The sequence below is a fragment of the Mesocricetus auratus genome, unplaced genomic scaffold (genome assembly GCF_017639785.1).
Source record: "Mesocricetus auratus isolate SY011 unplaced genomic scaffold, BCM_Maur_2.0 Super-Scaffold_4256, whole genome shotgun sequence".
Classification (NCBI taxonomy): Eukaryota; Metazoa; Chordata; class Mammalia; order Rodentia; family Cricetidae; genus Mesocricetus; species Mesocricetus auratus.
This window is the reverse complement of record NW_024429182.1, coordinates 35099413-35124074: the sequence shown is the minus strand read 5'-3', so window position 1 is coordinate 35124074 and position 24662 is coordinate 35099413. Positions and strand designations below refer to the sequence as shown.

The 24662-nt window shown below is 44.5% G+C and overlaps 1 protein-coding gene across 4 annotated transcripts in view; it reads left to right on the top strand.

Moving 5' to 3' along the window:
* The window catches only part of Kank1 (KN motif and ankyrin repeat domains 1), a 201437-nt gene that overhangs the window by 68328 nt on the left and 108447 nt on the right, over positions 1 to 24662 (top strand). For all 4 annotated transcript variants that reach the window (XM_040746161.1, XM_040746150.1, XM_040746155.1 and 1 more), the window contains exon 2: positions 3847 to 3972. The gene's annotated coding sequence lies outside the window, so the exon portion shown is untranslated. The remainder of the gene's footprint in view (positions 1 to 3846; positions 3973 to 24662) is intronic.

Sequence of the window (24662 nt, the reverse complement as noted above, 5' to 3'; positions counted from 1 at the left end):
TATTCTCACATGATTGGTCTGTGGCATTTTCCAGAAAAATAACAAATGGTGTGTGACAAGGTATCCAACTCAGCATTGTTTTACAATGCTTAGAAATGGTTTCAGTGAGTCAAAAGGGTTTTAAAATGAGATCTCATGCAACCTTTAAAATAAAGGTGTTAAAAACTAATAAACGACAGTACTTCCCTTAAAATAAATAGGAAAACCCAATTAAAAATAATGTCAGATAATTCCTGTTTGTGTATTATGTTTATAAATTGGCCAAAGAGGGACAAGATCCAACAAGATGCTAATGGTACTTAAAAAGTCTTATCTCTTGAATTTCCTGACCTTATAGTTGAGAACACACTAATTTTTTATTTTTCTTGAGACAGGGTTTCTCAGTGTAACAGCCCCAGCTGTCCTGGAACTCAAAGAGATCCGCCTGCCTCTGCTCCCAAGTGCTGGGATTAAAGGCATGTGCCACCAACGCCCATTTTAGAACAAACACTATCTTGAAAGATGAAAACATGTTACTTGAAAAATCATTGAGCATTAACTTTGTAAATTACCTAACGTTGTGCTGTTGATTTGACGCAGCATCCTATCTGTTTTCTTTTATCTGTGTGAATAACCATCCATCGCGTTCCTGCAGCAGCAGTAGATTAAATGCTGCCTCTCCTGGCTTGACAGCGGAAAGTGCTGAATGGCTCTGTGAGATTTCTTAGGGAGACAAAACCAGGCAAGCAGGGTGGCGTTGGCAGTGCAGAGTTTGACAGCTTAGAACCGAAGTATCTCCAGCTGGTGGTGATATTTTGGGAGCTGGTGGAAACTTTAGGAGCTGGGAGCTGGCTGGAGGAAGTAGCTTGCGCGTGGGGTTTTATCATCATGCATCATGCCTCGTCCTGCTAGCTCTGTTTCCTGGCCCCCATGAGGTGAACCTAGAGGCTCCACCCTGTGAAACTGTCTGTCCAAATGAGGCCTTCCTCTCTAAGTTGTTTCTGTCAGGGTGTCTCACACAGAGGGGTGAAACTAAATAACTGAGGTGTTTTTTACCAGGATGTTGGCCAGGCAGACTCCAGGGTTTGAAAGTGGCTGGCAGTCCACCTTCGGGTTCTTGACAAGCAAGTCTTCTGTTTCCATTTGCCCTCCTTGTTTCTCCTCAGTCTCCTGCCACAGGCATCCTGTGGCAGCCATATTGAAAACTGCACCTGTGGCTTCCAGTTTCTCAAGGCTGAGGCCTCCTGTGAGTGTCCATCTCTTCGGCTCGCCTCTGTGCTGTGTGACTCTGCTGTTGGCACTGTCTCTCACCTTTGTAGTGGCTCCCTCTCTCCTCCGTCAGTTACTTCCTGCGTTCCTCAGCAACTTCACTAATCTTCAACTCATCTCCACTCAGGGCCTTCCTTTAGATTTGTTGTTGTTGTTGTGGTTTTTGAGACAGGGTTCCTCTGCACATCTCTGGCTGTCCTGGAACTTGCTATGCAGACCAGGCTGACCTTGAACTCACAGCGATCGGTCTGTCTTTGCTGGGATTGAAGGCGTGGGTCACCACCACCTGGCCTTCTTTAGTTCTCTATCCATCACCTTTGGGATAAAATTATAGTCACCCATCATCTTTGCCCTTGGCCAGTTATTGTCAGTTATGCTGAGAGCTTGGTTGTGAGAGTCCATTTGAAATGATCACTGCGGCGTGAGATGTGACACATGCTGGACATACGTAAAACTCATCTCTTAGCTCCATGAGACAATCCTTAGACTGAACGGTCTGTTAAATGGTGCCCAGCCTCCCGACATTGCCTCTCAAAGTCTTCTGTAAATGTGCTGGGCCATATTCATATGTACCCCTGGACCTATATGACCCAGCAGGTTAGATGTGCCTGGTATCCACTGGTGGTTGAACCTGGCACACAGAAATTGTAAACAATTGGGTAGCAATATATTTCAAAGCAAACATGTTGTGAATTAATAAAACCAGGCAGATATATCTCCTCAAACATTTAATATGTCTTTGTGGTGAAAACTTTCAAATTCCTTTTAGTAAAAGAAACTTAGTAAAGGCCTGTTGACCTCAAAGAGCACTGGCAGAGCTGACCCAGAAGAGAGTTAAAGTGAAGATATTCACTTTTCAGCTGGACAGTAAACTCGATACACAGTGCCACATTGGACAGTGATGTTAGGTGGTGTGTGATGTGAGGGTTACAGTATGTGGATGATGAGTGTTGCTGGGGCTGGAAACCCCAGCATGTATCTCACAAGGGGACATGATGGTTCATAGGCAGGCTATAGGTGCATGTTTTTGGCAGTTGGACTGGGCTCACTGGAACAGACGAAATTGGAAAGTGTGAGGAGCCGCCCTCGCTATCGCTATCGCCATTAGAAGATGGCGCTGACATCTGCTGTCAGTTGGAGTTTACCGTTTAAGCTGTGCCTCACCCGTCATCTGGGGTGATGAGCAAACCACCAATCCCGGCTCTACACGTCTCACTCGGAGCTCCTAGGCTTATATAAGGGGCTGGGTTTCTTAGCTTGGGGGTCTCCCTCTCAGAAGCTGATCATCTATCTCTCAAGATGTATTAAAGCTTTACTGCAGAAGGATCCGAGAGTCCTGCGTCGTTCTTGCTGGCGAGACGGTAGCGCGGGACAGGAAAGCACATAGTTAATAGATGTAGATCATGGAACAACTGAAAGCCAGCAGAGGAGTTTATATTTGGCAGAAGACAAAATCTTTAACACTAAGGATATGGGTAAAAGAGGGCTTGGGGTTCAGAAGGGTTTTTTGTGTTGTTTTTGTTTTTTCTTCGAGACAGTGTTTCTTTGTATTGCTTTGGAGCCTGTCCTGGAACTCACTCTATAGACCAGGCTGGCTTCAAACTCACAGAGATCCACCTGCCTCTGCTGGGATTAAAGGCATGCGCCACCACCACCCAGCAGGGGTTTAGATGTTTTAAGGCTAGAGAGCCTCAGGGTTGGTGGTGTTCTGTAAGGTAGGATGGAAATGGCTAATGCTGTTGAGCACCTGTGGTGGGGCCAGGAGACAACAGATTGTACTGTCCTTATTTTAACAGCAGCCTCTGGGATGCATGTTCTCATTTTACTCATAGCGAAGGTGAGATTTTTGGCAGAGCAGACATAACCTGGTTACATTCTGCAGAGTGGCAGGAGCATGATTCACATCCCAGGGACCTCTGATGTCCTAGAGCAATGAGGGTGTGAAAGCTGGCATCGGTTCTTGATTGTGTAGACAAGAAAACCAAGAGCTCGGGGACAAGGCAATCTGTTCAAGGCTGCAGGAAACAGGAAGAGAGCGGGCAGGTGGCAATCCACAGGAAGGGTCCAGGCTTCGGGTTAAGAAGACACATGCTGTATGCCTATGGATTTAGTAACAGGCAGTGTTACTAAGTCACTGTTACTAAAACAGTGGTGGTGGATGGCTGTTGGAATTGGGAGTGGTGGAGAGCTTGGTTGAGTGACAGCCTCAAGGTTTTTATCCCAGTAAAATTGCCACTTAGAATGTTGATGATGGAGCAGTCTGAGTGCGGAATGGCAGGAAACCATGGAAAGATCGGTGGGATGCGTGAGCTGACCTATGCATATCTTAGCAACTACACAGAACGGTGACAACTAGGGATGGAAGGCAGCGAGGGACCACGCCTCTTCTTTGAAAGAATACATCACCCGAGAGTGGCAGCCAGCCTTCAGCTAGAGCAGAGACTGGCTCTTGCAATTTCCTCAGTTCTTTATTCTGCTCCCGCTCCCAGCAGGAAAGTTGAGGTTTGACCCAGTCATTGACTACCCCACCTGTGGCTCTCAACCTAGAAAGGAGACTGGACCATCACATCTCCCTCACTGGGATCTTTTCCCTTCCAGAGTGATTGTCTCCATACTGGAGGGACGGCTGAGCTACTGGATTACATCCGTCTTCTGACCATACTAGGGAGCTGTCTGTGGAGTTGAAATGTTTATTGCAGTAACCTCTGACCTTACCTGATTAAGGTAAGCTTTTACTTTTTTTTTTATCTTATAGCCATAGCCATCACAAAGTTGTCGTGTTTGTCTTCTATAACTTTACTTTTTACAGACATCAATCCATTCTCTTCCACAGGTTTTTATGTTCTAATATTCCATTCAGAACCCTCTCAATCTGAAAATGTATAAGAGTGCAGAAAATATTTTTATAGGGTGAAATATGAGCAGGCTGTTTGATGCTGAAAAATGGAGGTCAAATATATTACTCCTCAGATTAAATCAATAAAATATTCCATTTCCATAAACACAGTATGCACAGGCTAGATTATACTAGAAAAATTTATTAGACCAAGAGATGTATTATTAAGGCTACTTGAAATAAATGGAAATACTTAAATATTAATACATTGCTGTTTTAATTCAAAAGACAAAAGTAATACAGGGAATTTAAAAGAAAAATATTGTCTCACTTTCAGAGATGTTAACATTTCACTGGGTTATTTTCCCAGTTTATGTAGTGTGCATGGTTCATTTGCTAGATTGGCTTAGAAATGATTGATGTTTATCACAGTCTTGCCCTGTGTCAGTCTCCACACCATCCCCTTTGGAGGTGTTAATTTATTGACTCCTATAAAAATTATTTCTTGAGCTGGGTGGTGGCGGCACACACCTTTAATCCCAGCAGAGGCAGGCAGATCTCTATGAGTTTGAGGCCAGTCTGGTCTACAAGAGCTAGTTCCAGGACAGCTTCCAAAGCCACAGAGAAACATCCCCCAGCCCCCCCCCAAATAAACAATTTCTTTTGTCCTTTATTATTGTTTGTGAGTGTGTGTGCATGCAAAGGTCAGAAGACAATCTGGATTCTCTTCCTTTCACTGTGGATTGTGGGGATTGAACTCAGGTCACTGGGTTTGTACAGGACCGTGTCTCTCCAGCCTGTCAGTTTATTAACTTTCAGTGATGCTGTGAGATTCTTTTGTTGCCATTTGCATCCAAGAAAAATGAGACTTGGGGAAATTAAGTCACTATCCATGCTTGTAAACTTGGGCTAATAAGCCCCACTGATAGGCTGTTACACACAGTTCACAACATGTCATTTTACATGACTGCGTAACATGCTCCACCCTATCCTTTTCTTGTCTGTACACATCACTTCTCTTTATATAACTCTAGAAGCTTCCTTATTGGGAGCATTTGTCATCCACATGTATGATTATTTCTGTAGAATGAATTGCTTCCACCATGGCCTTGACAGGGTTGATGGGACACTCTGCTAGTTGGTTTTCAGAATTGCTTCCACCATGGCCTTGATAGGGTTGATGGGACACTCTGCTAGTTGGTTTTCAGAAAGCTGTGCCAATGAGGCTCCATGACTTCGGAGTACAGAAGTAACTGACAATGCCCAGCAGCACTTGAAGACTGCAGTTTGAATGATGTCCTGATTTTAGAGATCCCTTAGGTTCTTGCATGTAGTTCCTCTTCACCCAGTGTTCTGGAGACAGTCACATCTGCACTCTCTCTTTTGGTCATTGCTAATGGAGTTTCAGGACAGGGCATAAGGGTGCAGGCTCTGCAGTAAGATGCCTGGCTTTAGATCATGGGGAGTCTACTCTGCCTCCGGTTCCCTGGCCTCCCTGTAAAACACTCTAGGATGGCCTCCCCTGTAAAACACTTTAGGATGGCCTCCCCTGTAAAACACTTTAGGATGGCCTGTCTTCGTACATGCTCAGTAATTGTCTGCTGCAGCTGTCTTCCAGAAGTACATGCTCACAAAAATAAAAACCAGAATAAAAGCAACAATGACGACAGAACAAAGGCTATGCTTGTTTTGAATGCAATGTGATTGTTACCAAATTAGTAAATCACAGTAGAAACTAGAGCACTGATAATGTCATACTTTCAGCATTAGCTGTGATTAACTGAAGCCCACACATAGCCATGCCTGCCTCAATTGATGCAGAGAGGTCACGTATAAGGGCAGAATAGAAACAGAGTAACCAGGCTCTTGCCCCTACATGGCTCCCATTGGACTGGACACACACACACACACACACACACACACACACACACACACACACACACACACTGTATACCTGTGAGGGAAGTGGTTTTGTAGGGGAGTAACTTAACTTGAGGATTAAGTGTTTTGCTCACTGTAGTTCATGAAATGGCAGAGCTGGCAAATACTCTACACTTCTATCTCTGTGTCCTTATTGATGCTCCCTGGGGAGAGCCAGGGACAGAGATGTCCCGGTAAGGGAAGGGCAAACTGATGTTCCCTAGGAGAGGGCAGCCATGTTGGGAGGAGGAGGCTTGGGCAGGGACCAGGTGGAGAGCAAGTGTGCATAAAGGGAGAAGTTAAGGACCTCAGAGGGCTGAATGAAGATGCAAGGAAGAGGATTTCCTTCTTTGCTGTTTGAGTCAGGATCTCTTGTATCCCAGGCCTTAAATTCCCTACATAGCCCAGGCTGACCCAGAACATCTTTTAAAAAATTATTGTTGTTGTTAGTGTGCTCTGTGTATATATGTGTGTGTGTGTGTGTGTGTGTTTGCATGTGTGCATATACATGTGCATGTATGGTTACTCATGCTGTGTTTTATATGTGTGTAGGGGTGAGTATGCCTCAGCACACACATGAGTGTCAGAGAATATCTTTGTAGAGTTGACCCTCTCCTTCCACATTAACATGGGTTCTAGAGATGGTATTCAGGTTGTCGGGTTTGTTAGGAAGGGGCCTTTGCCTTCTGAGCCATCCTTCTGACCAACTTTGAACTTCTCACTCTCCCAACCTCACCTCTTGAGTGCAGGACCACTGTTACGTGTCATCACAACCAAGTTATATAGTGCTGGGGATCAAACCCAGGGCTTCATGGATGTGACAAAAGCACTGTATCGATGGAGCTATATCCCTCCCTGCCGTTGTCACTGTTCCGTTGCTGTGAAGAGACACCATGGTCAAGGCAACTCCTATAGAGAAACATTTAGCTGGGCTCACTTACAGTCTCAGAGGTTCAGTCCATTATCATCATGTCAGGGAGCATGGTAGATGCAGGCATAATAGGAGACTGGGCCTGGCACGACATTTTAAAACCTCAAAGCCCACTCCCAGTGCGACACACTTTCCCCTACAAGGCCACATCTGTTCTAATAGGCTACACCTATACCAGCCATTGGGGTCGTTCTTCTTCAAACCACTGCAATCCCCATGCCCTACTTTTAAAATTGATAGGTAATTTGCATATCTATGCTGTATGGTGTAGAAGTGTAGTACATGTTGACAGATACAGTAATGATCACATGGAATGATGGGTATATGTCATCTCGATCACTTGTTATGTATTGGGCACTCTAAAAATTCTTTCTGAAAATAATTGTATGTGTGTAAATGCATGTGTACATGTGTACTCTTGCATGTAGAGGCCAGCTGTCACCTTCAGATGTCATTCCTCAGGGTCCATCAACCCTGTTTTGGAAACATGACCTTCACTGGTCTGGGGCTTTCCCATTAGGCTAGGCTACCTGATCAGTGAGCCACAGAGATCACACATCTTTGTCTGCCCAGCACTGGAATCAAGCCATGTGTCACTGCATATAGCTTTTTATGTAAGTGATGGGGATACAAACTCAAGTTCCTTAGGCTTGCACAGAAAGCCCTTTACCAACTAAGTCATCTCCACCGCTAACTGAGACAGAAAGTGTGTTTTCTCAAAACCAAGAGCACACAGACCCGGGAGCTCTGAGATAAAAAAGGACCATTCTTAAAATGTTCTGTGTAACCCAGGCAGACCTCGTTGGGATCCTGTCTTAACTTCTCTTAGCTGGGATTACGGCACCACCACATCTGATGCCAAGGCTCCTCAAAAAAGGAAGAATTAAATGATAGTGAAGATCTCCAGAGTGGTAGGGTGTGGGCTTTAGATCAGAGGAGGGGGACATGCCCAGCAAGACTGAGAAGGAATTGCTGTGTAGGAGGCTAGACAGGCAGTGTGCCCTCAGCTCCACTTGTGGTCCTGAGGAGGGCTGGCCAGCATCTGAAGCCACTGGAAGGATGTAGATGCTTCTGATTATCTCTACCCACTGTGACGCTGTTTCTGGTGGCCAAGTGGCTGTCAGGCCATGTTCCCGATTTGCTGGAGTCAGTGCCAGCTTTGACAGTTGCTCAAGTGGACACATGGACCCTGACTAGTGAGGAGCAGGGATTGCTGGCTCAGGTTTGCTTTGAAAAGTCTTTGTTCAGAGCTGTTCTTTGTGGTGCTTTCCTGAATATAGAAATGATGTTGGACTCAGTGCGTGCTTCCAGAATCCCCCTACCATTGCCACAGTTCTCTAGGCTATGAACCTCCACTCCAAGGCAATTTAGGTAGACAAGTAGTTTTCAACTTTCCTGATGCTGCAACCCTTTAATACATTTCTTCATGTTGTGGTGATCCCCTTCCCCCAACCATGTTGCTACTTTATGACTGTAATTTTGCTACTGTTATGAAGTATAATGTGAATGTCTGGCATACAGGATATCTGATACGCGTCATCTAAATATCTGATACCAAAGGGAGTGTGTCCCACAGGTTGAGAAGTACTGTGATAGTATAAAGCATGTCTCATTTCATGATACTTGGTTTCTTTTTCTTAAAGATTTGGCTTTGTAAAACTTTTTATTTATTTTTATTAACGTGCATTCATGTTTTGCCTGTGTGTATGTGTGAAGGTGTTGGATCCCCTGAAACTGGAGTTTGCAGGCAAATATGAGCTGCCATGTGGGTGCTGGGAATTGGACCAGGGTCCTCTGGAAGAGCAGCCAGTGCTCTTAACCACTGAGCCATCTCTCCAGCCCCGAACTTTTTTGCTTTTGCTCATTTGTTTGAGAGTCTCACTGTAGTTCAGGCTAGCCTCAAAACTGTAGTTGCCTCAAAAGTACAACTTGGTTTGTTATTAAGAATGATTGTATTGTCAGTTTAAATACAAAATTCACCTGCTTTTATCAGTTACAAAGAGCAAAACTTCCTCCACATCAATAAGTGACTATTTTGCAGTTATCTAAGGTAATTGAGGAGTTGGCTTTAGAAATGTACTGTAGTTAACAGCTCTCTTTAGACTTATTTGTTAATATCCATCCTTTTAACTATATGTTTGAGGCCAATCTAAGTTTTTCCTTACTATAAAATCAAGAAAGAGGTTTTTTTGCTCTATGTTTCCTGGAAGCCTAATCCAGTCTATAGTCCTTCTATCACTATGTAAGAGGTCTCTCTCTCTCTTCCCATATCTTTATCACTGGAGAAAACTTCATTTTTTACTAAGGAGGCAGGGAGATGGGTTAGTTATGAAGGTACCAGTTGCCAAACCTCACGGCCTGAGTTCTAGCCCTGAGACTCAATATAGCAGGAGAGAACTGACTCCCGCCAGGTGTCCTTAGACATCACATGTGCAACATGGTGCTTGTACACATCACCCCCTGCCCCACACAAAAGAAATAATGCTTTAAAAAATGGGGGACTGATGAGATGGCTCAGCAGGTGGCCTTGCTGCCAGGCCCCATGGCCTGTGTTCCCTCCCCAGGACCCACATGTGGAAGGAAAAACCACCTCCTGCAGGTTGTCCTCTGACCCCCATGCATGTCTTAGCACATGCTTCCCCTCCCCAGAAAAGCATGCAGTTAAAGCAACAACAAAACAAAGTTCCTGGGGCCTTACAGACATAGGAACTTTTTCTAGCGCATTCATGTTTGTTCTTTTGTGGATTTTTCTAGCCATGCACTTTGACTATTTCTCTAGAGAAGTGCCTATTTTTGTTTCTACTTTTCCAGAATGTTTTCCTTCTAAAATGTCCTACTATGGAAGTATTAGTCACTTTTTGGCCTTGAATCATGCTTAGTGCTTTTGACTATATGTAAACATTTTAGACAGTCGAGTGTTTATTTTCCTTTATTATTTCGGCATAGATTCATTTGGAAACAAGAATGTGGTAGTCATTGCACTGTTGTAATCTCTATCGGGTGTGGGCCCACTGGACACACCCTGCCTGGGCCCGTCCCGACATTCTCTTTATCATGGCCTGCAAGGTGTGACAGGATCTGGCTGGGCCTGCTCTCCATCCCCACCTCTTGTCTCCCTTGAACACTGTGTTCCAGTGCTTGGTGCAGGGAACAAATGTGCACGCGCGCGCACACACACACAGACACGCACACACACACGCACACGCGCACACACACACAGACACACACACGTTCTAGAATGAAGACTTTATCTCCTGGTGCTTGGGGATCACTTGGCTTCTTGTTCATTAACTCTCAACTAGTTACTTTACAAACTTACTGGCCTGTGACTTTGGACTCATCTTCATAATAATGCATACTTAAGAGTTGTTAGGATTCACTAGGGCCATTCATGCAAAGCTCTTGGAAATGTCCCCCAGCACAGAAGTGTCCCCGCCTTGCCTGGGTCACCTTCCTGGTATTGCAGGCTTCAGTTTAGACTTCCGCCAAGAGTGTCCTGTGGTCTACCCGCCCATCATTCTCTGCAAAATTCTCCTACTTGGCAGTCTTGTCTCTTCCTTTAAGCACTTACCAGTTGCAATTTTTTTTTTATTTATCTTTCCCCTGTAACTCACATGGGGTAGGGGCTGTGTCTGTAACAGGGTGTCTAGTGCTTTACTTTCTGTATTTAGAAGTCATGAACCAGAACAATGTCCCAGCCACCGGACTGCATGGGAATTGACTTACATTTTCTTATTGTTGTTTTATGACTTTATTTGACATTTTAAATACATCCACTTGAACTTTAGCTTGAAATATTATTTGAGATAGGGCATTTCCCCCTCCTAATGAGTAGCCTAAATGAGTAGCCAAATACAATTCTTTTAAGTCTCCAACTCAAATGTATGCCCTTGGCGACTCATAGTAATTTTGTTTCTTTTGTGTGCTTTTCTCTCATTGGATAGTCCTGTATGAAAAGTCAATGCAGAAGCTGTTCGTAGATTTGAGCCAAATTGGTGAGCGTGCAGGCGGGAAGCCGGGAAAGATAATCCTGGGGTCCTCCCTCAGGGCCCTGCTTCTAAGAAGGAGGGAAGGAGCTGGCGCTAGCTTGGGACTGGTACCACTGGCTCAATGTCCAGTGCTTCTAAACTTGCTGGGAGTTTTAGACAATCTTGTTTCAGGAAATTCTGTCTACTTAGAAATCGCTGGAACTGGGAGATTTCAGCCTTCTGGTACCTGAAGCCCTTTCCCAACCCAGTCTTCCACTTAGATGTACTTTTAGGACTTGGTAGTTTAAAAAATATTGATTGCTATTCCTTATTTTAACTCTTTTAAAATTAATGGCACAAGTAATGCATGCTCACATACTTAATAAAATATGTACGGAAACCAAATAGAAGGTGGGAGAGTCGACTTGGTGGTTAAGAACATTAGTTGTCCATGCAAAGGACCCAGGTTCAATTCCCAGCACCCACATGGTGGCCCATACAACTTTCTGTAACTCTAGTCCTAGGGAATTGAATTTTTTCTTCTCTGGTGTGTGTGCAGAGGGCAATGAAATCTAAAAATATTTTTTAAAAAGAAAGTAAACAAGTATCCTACTTCCTAACTTCCCTTTCTTGTACCCTGCTGAGTTTCTTGGGTGCCCTACCAGACCTACACTCTCTTTCCCTCCCTCTGTCCCTCTCTCCCTTGCTCCCCCCCCACACATACACGCTCTCTCTCTTATCTATGCACTTGCATGGTTTTCTGAACAACATCAAAACCCGACTTTCTTGCACACATCAATGGGTGGCTTTAGTAACACTTGCTGCCTTTGTTTCTTGGTTGGCAGCGTCCTAGAGAAGTCACCAACTGATGCTTTCCCAGGCTTTGAAACACCAGACCCCACTTAGCCTCTGCGACTCACTGGAAGCAGTCTTCAGAGGCCAGACGCCCTGGCACATTCCAGGATGTGGCACAATCTGATAGCAATTTCTGTTTCACTACAGAGGAAGAAATGGGGATTTGGGCACTGTATGAATGGGAGAGAAGTTCACAAGGCTGAAAACTTAGCTACAGTTTTTATTGGATTATGACAAAATCGTTTGATTTCTCTAAGAAACAGGATAGCAGGTGGGACGCAGTCAGGTCATAAAATCATCATAGTCGCTCTTCTTACAAGGCCCCTGTGCCCACCTCCATTTGGTACTGGAAGACTGAACCCAGTGTCCTATATATGCTGCATGATGTCCTGGCCCAGACTACATCCCACCCTTTCTTCGGCTTTTCTTACGCCATGAACAGAAGATAAATTTGGGGTGGGTGAGGGTGGTGGACAGAGTTGACTCCTGGCTGTGCCCTTCACACTGGCTCTAGAGAGCACACAGTCAACCAGCCTGGCTCTGATGGATAGCACCCAGCCCTGAAAACTGCAGAGCTGGCTGTAAGTGATGGAGGCTGTGGGCTTCCACGGAATTGCACTTGGAAGGGTTTTCCACAGTGCCCACCTTATCACACTGCAGAGGCAAGTTTCATTGCTTAAGGGGACAATTTACGGCTATGGCCTCATCTCCATGTTTTAGTTCTTTATGTTTTTCTGCCTCTTAATAAAATGGGAATTCACCAAGCAATTAAATAGTAGTGTAGTTTTCAGGCAGGGAGTGGAAAAAGGCTAACTAGGGGGAAAGGGCTAACATGATTGACAGAAGCTGGGAGGAGATTTACATTGAGAATAACTCGTCCCTCAAAACTTTCTTCATTTTCCTGGCGGGGATTACAGGGTAAATCATTGGCCGGGAGGATGAATGATTAAAAATGCAGGAGTTATGATTTCTTTTTGACTTTGTAAGTCTCTAAATCCTTCTCCACCCTAACATGGAGTTTCATTTCAGAGTGTGAAGCAGTGTGCCCAGGATTAAAGTGATCCCAGGTACCGTGAAATCTTAAAGCGTTAATTAGCTGAGGTTGTTTGTATTTCACGGGCTATTTTAAGAAAAGATGAGATGAGGGACAGAACCCAGGGGTTTGCTTTTCACTTCCTGAACTTAGATCCGTAACAGTAGACATCCTAACATATTTAATAATATTGGGTGAGGTTTCTGTAGTTTCTGAAATGTTTAAAAATAGCCTTGATAATTTTTTCATGCTGTTAGTGTATTTACAGTTCTAGCTAATATAATTCAAGAGTTCATTTCTTACAGATCACACCTGTCTCAAACATTCTCGTATCTGCTAAAGCAGTAATTTACAATATCCTAAGTCCTTGGTGTCTTAACTATAAAGGTACAGAAAATCAGATCCAAGGGGCACAGTGATCACAGCCAGTAACTGCTACCTTGTTCTCCATGGAGTTCTTCCCAGTGCCCTCCCCCTCCCCCGACCATGGACACTGCAAGGGACTCAGAGAGTGGAAATGAAAGAAATGTCCACGCCTAGCCGGGCATTGATGGTGCACGCCTTTAATCCCAACACTCGGGAGGCAGAGGCAGGCGGATCTCTGTGAGTTCGAGGCCAGCCTGGTCTACAGAGTGAGTTTCAGGACAGCCTCCAAAACAATAAAGAGAAAAAACCCTGTTTCGAAAAAAAAAAAAGTCCACACCTCTCAAGTCTCTCTTTTCCTTGCAACCTTTAGCATTAGTAGTTTTTTGTTTTGTTTGAGGAGGGGGGCATGGTTTTTCTGTAGCTTTGGAACTTGTCTTGGAACCCACTCTGTAGACCAGGCTGGTCTCAAACACACGGAGATTCACCTGTCTCTGCCTCCCAAGTGCTGGTATTAAAGATGTACACCACCACCGCCCAGCTCAGCATTAATAATTTTTTAATGACACTTAAAATGAGGCAAAGCTTTTAAAAACTGAATGGATCAGATTTCATTCCAGTCACCCTTCCTCTGCCATGAGGTGACGCCCTTTTGATTGACCCCCTGTGGTTGGTGCAGACCGTGTCCACTGGAGGAATTTAGAGACTAGAGGTGTGTGAATGTTCATATCACCCTTTCTCCTACCCTACAATAATCACATTGAAATGGCTCAAAGAAACGTGGGCAAGTTGTAATAGTTGGTACCCTTTGACAAAGGATTCACTAGGAATTAATGTGCCCGAGCTCCCAGAAAAATAAATGTTCAGCTTACCTCAGTCAGCAAGACAAGAGCACCAGGAATACAGTGCAGCACCCCCGCCCTGCGCTTCCTGCTGTGCTCCTGGAGGGGGCGCTGGTGAACAGTTAACCCAGAGAACAGGGGACTGTTTATTTCTAGAAGCTGATGAAGGGGAACCAGAAGGCGCTTCAAGCAAACATCCTTATCTCCTCTCCCAAGGTCCCATGCTTGGGTTTCAGTTTCTTACCAGAGAGGAAAGAGGACACGAAGCCTCTTTGGTTGCACGTGTTTGGATGAGGTTTGCGTGGACACGAGGAAGAGCAGCCAGAACACAGCCCAGACTGAGCGCACTTAATTATGTCCCAGGCATGTGTCCCATTGCATGGGACCAGGATTGCGTAACTCCTGATTGGGGGGGTGTTTCCTCTCCCTCACCACAGTCCTTCACTCAGGGTATTTCTCAGAGTGGCAGCTAGATGTAGAACGTCCTCATGTAAACCGGCCCCACTGTCCCAATGTCCCACTGTCCCACCGTCCAGCTTTTCCATGCTAACATGTCAAAAAAGAATTGGTGACATACTCGCTTCTTGTAAAATGATTTATTTTATTCATATTTAATTTATTATTTTATTTATCCGTGTGTCTGACACATGGTGTGCAGGTGCCTGTGGAGGCCGTGAAGAGGTCATTGAATCCCTGATGCCCGAGTTACAGGTGGTTGTGAGCCACTGTGTGGGTGCTGGGAACTGAACTCGGGTCCTTTGGAAGACCAGCAAATGTTAACAATTGTGCCACCTCTCCAGCGCCAATGCTGTATTCTTACCTTTGTGCTATTTCTCAAACTTTATTTTTTATTAAGATAAAATTTTCATAGTAAAAAATTAATTTATGTGTCACTCCCATCTCTGTTTTGCAAGCTTTTTATCATTGTAAAAGAATGCTCTGGGTGCACAGGCAGCCTTGCTATTCCCTGTGCACCCAACATCCAACAGCCGTTAATCTGCCTCAGGATCTATGAACTCACTAATCCTGAGCATTTCACATAAATGCTATTTTACACCAGTGTGATATTTTGTGTAAATGAATGTTTCTCTCCTGCCCAACAGTTCCTGAATAAACACTCAGAGACTTATATTAGTTGTAATTGTTTGGTCAGTGACTCAGGCTCTTACTGGCTAGTGCTACATATAAATCAACCTATTTCTAATAATCTGTGTATTGCCATGTGCCCCATGGCTTACTGGTAACGCTATGGCATCTTACTCCTTCGGTGGCTGCTGCGTCTCCCTTGACTCCTCCTTTTTTTCTCCCACTATCTCTGTTTGGATTTCCCGCCTATTATCTATATTCCGCCCTACCATAGGCCGAAGCTGCCTTTTACTAACCGATGGCACTAAAACATATTCACAGCACACAGAGGGCATCCCACATCACTTGTGTATCTCATGTCGTTCAGTTGGTGTGTTTTCAGAGTGCAGGCATATCACAGTGTGCATCAGCTGTGTTTGGGATGAATGGTACTCCATCATCTGTGTAAACCATTATGTGTGTGTGTTTCTCTACTAACCCTTTTCTGTTTGACTGTTACCACTCAGGGCTTAAGAGCTTGCATCACTGTTTCTCACACCTGTGGGTTTCGTATCTTAAAGTGTGCTGTGTCCTATAGGAATTCTATTGAATTGCTTTGAGAAACTAACAAAATGTTTTCCATATCAGCTGACCAGCTTCATTCTCACTACACAGAAGGAGTTTCCCATTTCCTCACATCCTTCCAGTTCATTATTCTTTAAAACCGAGGTAACTACCATAGGGACTATCAACAGTGGCTCACCGAGATGTGGTTCTACACAACCCGTGGTACGGATGATTTCTTCCATGTTCTTACTGGCCATTTGTATACTTTCTTTGGAGGAGTGTCTATGCAAGTCCTTGCCTGTTTTCATAGTTGGATCATTTGTCTTTTGAGTGTTGAGTTGTGGGATTCCTTGCATATTCTGGATGCTAACCTCTATCAGATACTGATTGCAGGCATTTTTTTTTTTTTACTTCATAATTGCTTTGTTGCCAAGGAGGTTAGATTTTGGTGGACTCCTAGTGTCTGAGAATCCATTTCGGAAAGTTATGCATATTTATGGATGTACCTTTTTTTTTGGCTTTTCGAGACAGGATTTATGGATGTACTTTTTAAAAAAGCATTTTGTGTCTTTGATATTGAAATCACTAACTCACTTGGAGTTAACCTTTCATGTGGTGTGGGGTTGCGCCCAACGCCACCCTCTCACACAGTAAGTTTCTCAGCATTGTTTGTTGACAGAACTGCCTTTGCTCATCCAGTGGCCTCTGCACTTTGTTAAAAGCCTCTGGTCTGTATGTCTGTCCTTACGTCACCACCATGCTGTCTTATCACTACAGCTCTAACTTTTGTAAGTGGGGGGTGTGGGTGTCCATGCTTTGTAATTTTCAGCATTGTTTGGATTGCTTAATCTCCCTTGCAGCTTCATATGAGTGAAAGGCCCTGTATCTTTGTTTTTTAGTTTTGCTTTTTAGGAGTGTTATTTGTAGTAAGTATATTGAATGTGCTGGTTACTTGGGGCAGTGTTTTACATCTTAAAATATTAGGATTTGTAATCTGTGAATATGGGGTACCTTTTTAAATTTTCTTCTTCTGAGACAGGAGTCTTATGTAGCCCAGGCTAGCCTTGAACTTGCCATCCTTCTGCATGAGCCTCTCAAGTACTGGGAATTCAGGCCTATTCCACCATATGTGGATACTTAGAGTCTCTTCCCATTTATTTTTAGGTCTCACTTAATTTATAGCCACAATTTTACATGGTCTTTAATTCACAAACCTGTTTCAATTTCATTACCCTTTAAAAGTATTTTATTCCTATTTAACAAAACACCCGACTTCCGTCTTTTTCCCCCTCTTTCCCTCCTCTCTCTTCTCCAGACAGGGTGTCATGTAGCTCAGGCTGACCTCTGACTTGTCATTTAGCTGACGATGACCTTGAACTCCCAATTCTCCTGCTTCTACCTCCCAAGTACAATGGTTGCAGGCATCTGTCACCACACACCCAGCAGAATTTTTTGCTTTCATTTATTTTTATTTATGTGTATGAGTGTGTGTATGTGGGCAGGGGGTTAGGTCAGATCCCGTGGAGCTGGAGCTACAGGTGGTTGTGAGTCACTCAGTGTGAGTGCTGATAAATAGACTCTTCCCTAGTAAGCCATCTCTTCAGCTCCCTGAATTAGTTTCTTGATTTCCTTTTGGACTGTTCATTCCTGTGAATAGAAATACAACAGCCTTTTAACCTTTATTGTCTTTGAAACTAATTTCTGGGACTGGAGATGTAGATCAGTACATTATAAGGTCTCAGGGTCAAATGTGAGTACCACGAAATAACAACCATGTGATAATAATAATAACTTCTATTGGTTATTTAAAACATCTGGATAGGAACTTCACTATCCATCCAGATGTCTTTTTAGGGCCACCCCATTGTAATTTCTGTGCATCCTTTTACAAATTCTCTTTTTATCTACATGCAAATACAGTTCCTTTCTAGTTCACTCAGAATGTACTTGGTCTTTTGATCTGTGTTTGCCTGCAGATGTGGGGTATTTTCTTCCTCTCTCTATCTAGGCTCCTTTAATGCTGAGGGTAGTTTACTGTACAGAGGTATCTTCTATAAGAGCTGTGTTTTATCAGTGGTGGTGGTGCATACTTTTAGATCTTTATGAGTTCAAGACCAACCTGGTCTACAGAGCAAGTTCCAGGACAGCCTCCAAAACAATACAGAGAAACCCTGTCTCGAGAAATAAAAACAAACAAACAAACAAAAAACAGGGGTGGGGGGATTTTTGTGTTTTAATGAATACTTACTTTTTTTCAGGGGGTGTTTTTGTTTTTTCCATTGCAAACAGTCATATACTGTGTCAGTTTGTAACTCCTTGACTGTCAAAAGAATTCCTGAAATGAGAAAAGCATATATCTTACCTTTTAGAAAACTCTTCAGGTTGGAGGATATAGCTTGGCAAGAGGCCCTGACTTCTGTCCCCAGAACTACACAGAGGGGGGGGAAGGGAGGGAGGAAGGGGAAAGAGAGACCCCTATCTACATATTTTTAAAGATTTATTTGATAAACTATATATAACCCTCTTAGGGCTTTTTTCAATGTGTAGCTCAGTAATACTAAGGACAGTCATGTGGCTGTACACCCAATATCAGAATTCTTTCTCATCACAAATGACAAGAGCGCCACACTCATCAATCCACCCCCCTTCCTTTCTTCCTCCGGCAGCCATTTTACCTTGTGCCTGTAAGTTTGACTGTGGTAACCCTGTAGGCAGTGTCATACACTATTCACCTTTTAACACTTTGCTTATTTTACTTATTAGTAAAGCGTCCTCGAGATTTTTAAGACTGAATAATAATACTTCACTGTATTGGGTGCTGCACTTTGATGGACAGTAAGAGCCCCACCCTCTTTAAAAATAAAGTGCCTGCTCCCTTCTGGTCCTAGATGCCTCCCATCGTTACCCAGGATCATCCCACTGATGATTAAGTGCCTGAGAAGGAAGGAAAGATGTGTATCTGAGTCTTTGTCTTCCCATACATGCAGTGATGTAGAGGACAGCAGGCATGGAGCTGAGCTACGTAAACATCGGGGATCGCAGGCCTTGTGTTCCAACTTAATACTGCTAAGCCATGGAGCAGCTGCAGCACACCCCTGATTCTAGGCGCTTCTCTCCCTCGACCTTCGCACGCCCTACCCCATTCTCAGCTACCTTCTTTATCCCTCCACCCTTTTCTGGCAGAACCTCTTAAATAGCTTTGATTTTATGCCAGCAGGTTTGTCCTTTGTTGGCAGATTCTGTGAGTACCCATCTTTCTAGGTTAGGAATTTGCTTGCTTCTCTGAAGTTAAAGACTTGGATTTATCCAGTGTTCTTCTAGATTCATTTCTGTTCTGGTGATGAAATACTCTGAAAAGAAAGAAAGAAACAGGGCACACAGGGGCTTTCCAGTTTTACAGTCCATCACTGCAAGGAAGTCAAGGCAGCAACTTGTAATAGCTAGTCACATGGCATCCACAGTCAAGGGCAGGGAGAAACGAATGCATGTATGCTTGCTTATGCTCAGTTCTGTTGCTCCTTCCTAGGGAATGGTACTGCCCACACTGGACTGGGTTTTCCCATGCCGTTAAGACAGTCTCCCACAGACAGGCCCGTAGGCTGAGCCATTGTAGACAATCCTTCCTTGAGACCCTCTTCTCAGGGATTCTAAGTTGTGTCAAGTTGACAGTCACAGCTGACCATCACTGTAGATGCTAACTGAAAGGAAACCAGACCATGCTTTCCCCTCAGGAGCACCACTGTGATATGTGTGAGCCTCGGGTCTTAAGCCTTCCCAGGAAGATACTTTTGTACAGTGTCCCCGAAGAGGAAGAAGCTGGAAGGAAGCCAGGAGGAAGGATACCCCTGGCTCTTCTCTTGGTTTGCCTAAATTTTTGTAAGTGCTAGAAAACGGTTCAGAGTATGTACTGCTCTCACAGAGGAATCCAAGCACTCACACTAGTTGTGTTTAGAATAGGATGCGGGAGGGCTAGAGAGAAGGCTCAGAGCACTTAGTGCTCTATCAGAGGACCGAAGTTCGGGTCCCAGCATCTACAGCAGGTGGCCCATAAATGTATGTAATTTCTACCAAAGGAGTCAATTTCCACTTCTGACCTCCATGGGCACATGCACACACTTGTATATAGAAACACACACACACACACACCCCTAAGAAAACAAACCCAAAAAACTATTGACAGAGGCCAGGTGTGTCTGAGGACTCCTACTTGCTGAGACATCTCTCCAGTCCCAAATAAATCCATTTCTTTTTAAAGAAACTAGACTGAACACTTTAAACTAAATGCCAAGTTATTTGTGTTTGCTGTGCGCGCCTCTGAGGCGGGAAATAGAGCTGACCCTCTGTGCAGCGACCACCTACTTATTTATCCTAGGAAGTTCCTGTTGTTGGATAAACAAACTTGAAGAAATGGCCAGTTTTACTAAAACAGAAGTGATTAGCCCCGCTGGGTGTTTTGGTTAGTTTGTTTTTTGGTTGTGTTGTATTGGTTTGTTTTTTGTGGTTTTGAGAGCATTTGCCATCTTAACGTGCATCCAAAAAGTGAGTAGGAAATGAACCAGAAAGGAGAGTTTGGCTGTAAATGAATCAGTGCCACTCAGGCTCTTGGACGGTTAGCATAGGTAAACACACTGGAGTGCCTTGTTAGAATTTCTTTGGTCGTAAGAGTTCCTTGGTGGTGTACGACTTTAATCCCAGGATTCCAGAGACTGAGGCCGCCCAGAGTACACAGAGAAGCCCTGTCTGGAAAAGCAAAAGAGAAAAACAGAATTTTCCTGCTTTAGATCCTTTTCGTTTAGTGACCTGGTACAGTCAGGAGCGCAGGGAGGTGGAAAGAGTGAACTCTGTCTTTCTTTTCTGACTGCAGGAGTTGCCCAGAGAAGACCCCAGATAACCCATAGCAATGAGAGGATGGGAGGAGCCGGGATCATCCGACACCTTTCTCTTCCTTCCGTGTTGATTTATTTGGTGTCTTATGATTTGGTGTAACAGTCCCACTGGCTGAATCCCTTGACCCAGGCTCAGACATAGAACTGATGTAGCCCAGGCTCAGGCACAGCGCTGATGGAGCTTGTTTCTGGTTTCAGACAAGGGATGGGATAGTGGACGAAGCTTCTCCGTCTTTTGAGAATTGGGATGGGATTGAAGATACAAGCCGTGTTAAAGTGAGTGGGGTGGCTGTCTGAGTGTCCATGGCAGTCTCTGAGGCTGACTCTAGTAAATGCAGGAGACTTTCAGATGTGTACCCTGTGATGCTATGAATGTTAGCTCAAAATGGTTCATGCTGGTTAACGTCAAGTTTACATAAAATTGGGGTATAAATGTGCATTCAGACATTTAACAAAACCAAACCAAAAAATAACTGAGTCCATTGTTCATACTGCATGTGTGTGTCTGTGTGTGTGTGTGTGTGTGTGTGTGTGTTTGTGTTTGATTACCCTCCCCCCAAGACAGAGTTTCTCTGTGTAATAGCCTTGGCTGGCCTGGAATTCTCTTTGTAGACCAGGCTGGCCTTGAACTCACAGAGATCCATCTGCCTCTGCCTCCTGAGTGCTGGAATTAAAAGTGCACCATGTGTTTTCTTTAAGACAGCCATGCTTTGTTTTAAGTGCTTCTGAAAGTAGACAGAAATCACATCGAGGCCTTTCATTAGAAAAGTAAGGTTCCATTGCATTGGTGTGCTAGACTATGTGCTGGTGGATCCTTGATCTGTTCCTAGGTTATCCCCATCATAGATACTTAGCAGCTAGTAGAAAGAAAAGGTTGTGTTTTTTTTTTCTATGTTGACTTGGCTGTTAAGAACACCTCTTCTGGGCTGGAGAGATGGCTCAGTGGTTGAGAGCACTGACTGTTCTTCCAGAGGACCCCGGTTCAAGTTCTAGCACCCTCTTGGCGGTTCATGGCTGCCTATGACACCCTCACATGCGCATGCATGCAGGCAAAACACCAGTGCACACAAAATGAAAATAAATATTAAAACAAAACCACCCTGTCTTCTGGAGGATGAGAGCTGGGTCCCCAGCACTTGTGAGATCATCTGCCTTTAATTTCAGGGAGATAGGTGCCCTCTTGTGGCCTCTGTGGATACTGCACTCATGTACAAACCCACATGTAGACTAGATACATAATTAAAACCTTTTTTTTTTTTTTTTGCTTTTTGAAAAAGTAATCAGGATTAATAGGTTTTCTGTAACATGATAATAGGTATAATAGTTTTCCTGATGATACACTAAGCCAAACTGAAAAAGTAACAAAACAGGTATATTTGAGTAAAGCAACTCCCAGGTGAGTTCTCCAGTCACAGAGATCCAGGCCGGGGAAGTCATGCCCAGAACTAAATCAGGGAGGTTATATAGCCTGTAGGAGACGGGAGATGATGCATCCACCACAGGCTGGGTTTGTGCCCAAGTATGATTAAAAAAATGCTTGCTGGGCAGTGGTGGCACATGACTTTAATTCCAGCACTTGGGAGGCAGAGTCAGGTGGATTTCTGTGAGTTCAAGGTCAGCCTGATCTATAGAGTGAGTTCCAGGACAGTCAGCTACAGAGAGAAACCCTGTCTCGAAAAACAAAACAAACAAAAATCCCAACCAAACAGACCAAAAAACTTCAGGGAAAGAGCTGCCAAAGCACCAAGAATGCAGAGCTAGGCTTTCTGGTGTCCTTTCTTTGCTGAAGATTCTCTGAGAGGGCAGGGTTTGGAGAAAGAGAGAAGGGACTTCTCAGACTGGGCAGGAGCCAGCTGGAGGTTCCAACCAAACAAGGATAAAAACAAACAAACAAACCATTTTGCTGGTGGTGCTGGAGGAGGGGAGAGGCAGGAGAGAGAAGAGGTAGGGAAGGACCCTCCCCCTCCTCAGCGGACGGCCAGCCCTGAACTAAATACTCAGGGGTACAGGAGACCACACAGCTTAGTCCAGAAAGCTACCGGGTCTAGAGAGGCATGAAAATGTGCTTTGTCTGGTGAGAATTGTTCTCTTCGGGAAGGGTGGCGTCAAGCATGGGAGGGAGAGTGACTTGGTCTCGGAAGAGCTGGCTGGTCTGCACCACCAAGGTGGAGAGGAACACTGGGCTCGTGCTGATGGATGCCCCTGTGGTCTGAGTCTTCTGAGCAGACTGGTTAGACTCTGGCTCTCATTTTCCCTTTTAGCTAACTATATAGAATTAGCATTGGCATATTTGAGCTTAAGTATACAATATATAAGAATTTTAGCTAGCCCATGGTGGCACATGCCTTTAATCCTCACACTTGGGAGGGAGGCAGAGGCAGGCGGGTCTCTGAGTTCAAGAAACCAGCCTGGTCTACAGGGTGGGTTCCAGGACAGCTAGGGCTACACAGAGAAACCCTGTCTCAGGAAAAAAAATTTTTTAAAGAGGTAATTTTTAAAGGTATAAGCCAGTGCCCTCTGTAAAACTGCAGTTAATGAGAGCCAGAATTTGCAAGCTCTTAATACTTGTTCATTGTCTCCTCAGATCTGTATTAAGGCCCTACTGTGTGCCTGATGCTGTTCTTCTGTGGCGATAGCAGATAGAAGACAGAAGGGGGAGAGGGGGAGGGAGGACGGAGAGGAAGGGGGAGGGAAGCATCGTGCTCTCAGGAAGATAGTGTTCCCTAAGGTTTGGATTAGATGAGGCTGGCCGCGGAGTTGGTGTAAAATCCAGGGAGAGAGTTGACGTGGCTTGTCTCACTCAGTCTTTAAGTGTATGCTCAGGGGAAACTTTAACTGGCACTTGACTTCTAATTTTATGAGTTTTTGTGGACCATCCTTCAGAATAACGATCAGGCACATCCTTTCATCCATTATCACCCCCACCCCCATTTATTTGCATGTTGTTGGGTCTTTAGAGTGGCACTGAGATTCACTTTGTCCTAAACTCCTTGTGCACAGGTGACTGTGCCTGCACATCGAAGGCTCAGCTGGTACTCCCCTGCCGTGGGCTTGTCGGCTCATGCGCAGTCTTGCGTTTCACACTGACCCAGCATTGGCTGCATATGCCTGAAAACCTGTGCTTTGCTCCAGGATAGGAGAGCCAGATTGTCAGCTCACCCAGCCCAGAGGTGGAGTTCCAGAAACATTTTCTCTCAGATCTGTGAGATTGTGACTTTTCTTGTTATCCCAAGTCAGTGTGACTGAGGGGAGGTTATGTGCGATGGCAAGAGCGGGAGGCAAAGAAAAGGGGAATGGATGTGTGACGTTAGGTGGATCTAGAAGCATCGTAAAAACATCCCCTTCCTCCCATGCCTGCTGCCCTCGGCTAGCTGAAGCTTAGCGCTGGAAGTTGTCATGTGGGAATTCCTCTGTGTGATTATCCAACACTGTGAAATTTTAGAAGGATGGGATAAAACTTTCAAAATTATAACAAGTGTGACTTTATGTGGGCCTGGGGGATGGCTTAGTTGGTAAAATGTCCACTGTGCAAGCATGAAGACTTGAGGTCCAATCCATAGCTCCATGTTTAAAAAAATAAAGAACAGGCATGTTTGTACATGTTTGGGCAGGGTGGTATTGGAGATAATCTAATCTCTGGAGCCCACTGGCCAGCTAGTCTAGCCAATCCATAAACTCTAAGTTGAGTGAGAGACGCCGTCTGAAAAACATAAGGTGAACAGCAGTAATGAAAGACACCCAACATTTACCTCTGACTTACACAGACACACGCATGCACACACACACACACACACACACATGCACACACACAGGCGTGCACATACAAATACACACATAGAAACTTTACATTATGTTTTTGATGATAGACCAATTTTTAAAATTTTAAATCAGCATTTGTATATACTCTTAAAGACCTAAAAGATTTTGAAAACGCTTCTATTGGAGTTGGACGTGTTGCCTCACAGCTGTTACCCTAGCACGTGAGGAAGAAGAGCCAGAAGACTGTGAATTGGAGGCCAGCCTACACTCCCTCAGAGAGTCCAAGACCAGCCTGGGATACGGAGTACTAGCAAGTAACTAAACAAGAGCAATGTTATCCGTGGGGCAGTGCAGTTGCTTCAGGTCATGTAAGAGGAAGAGGGCACGGG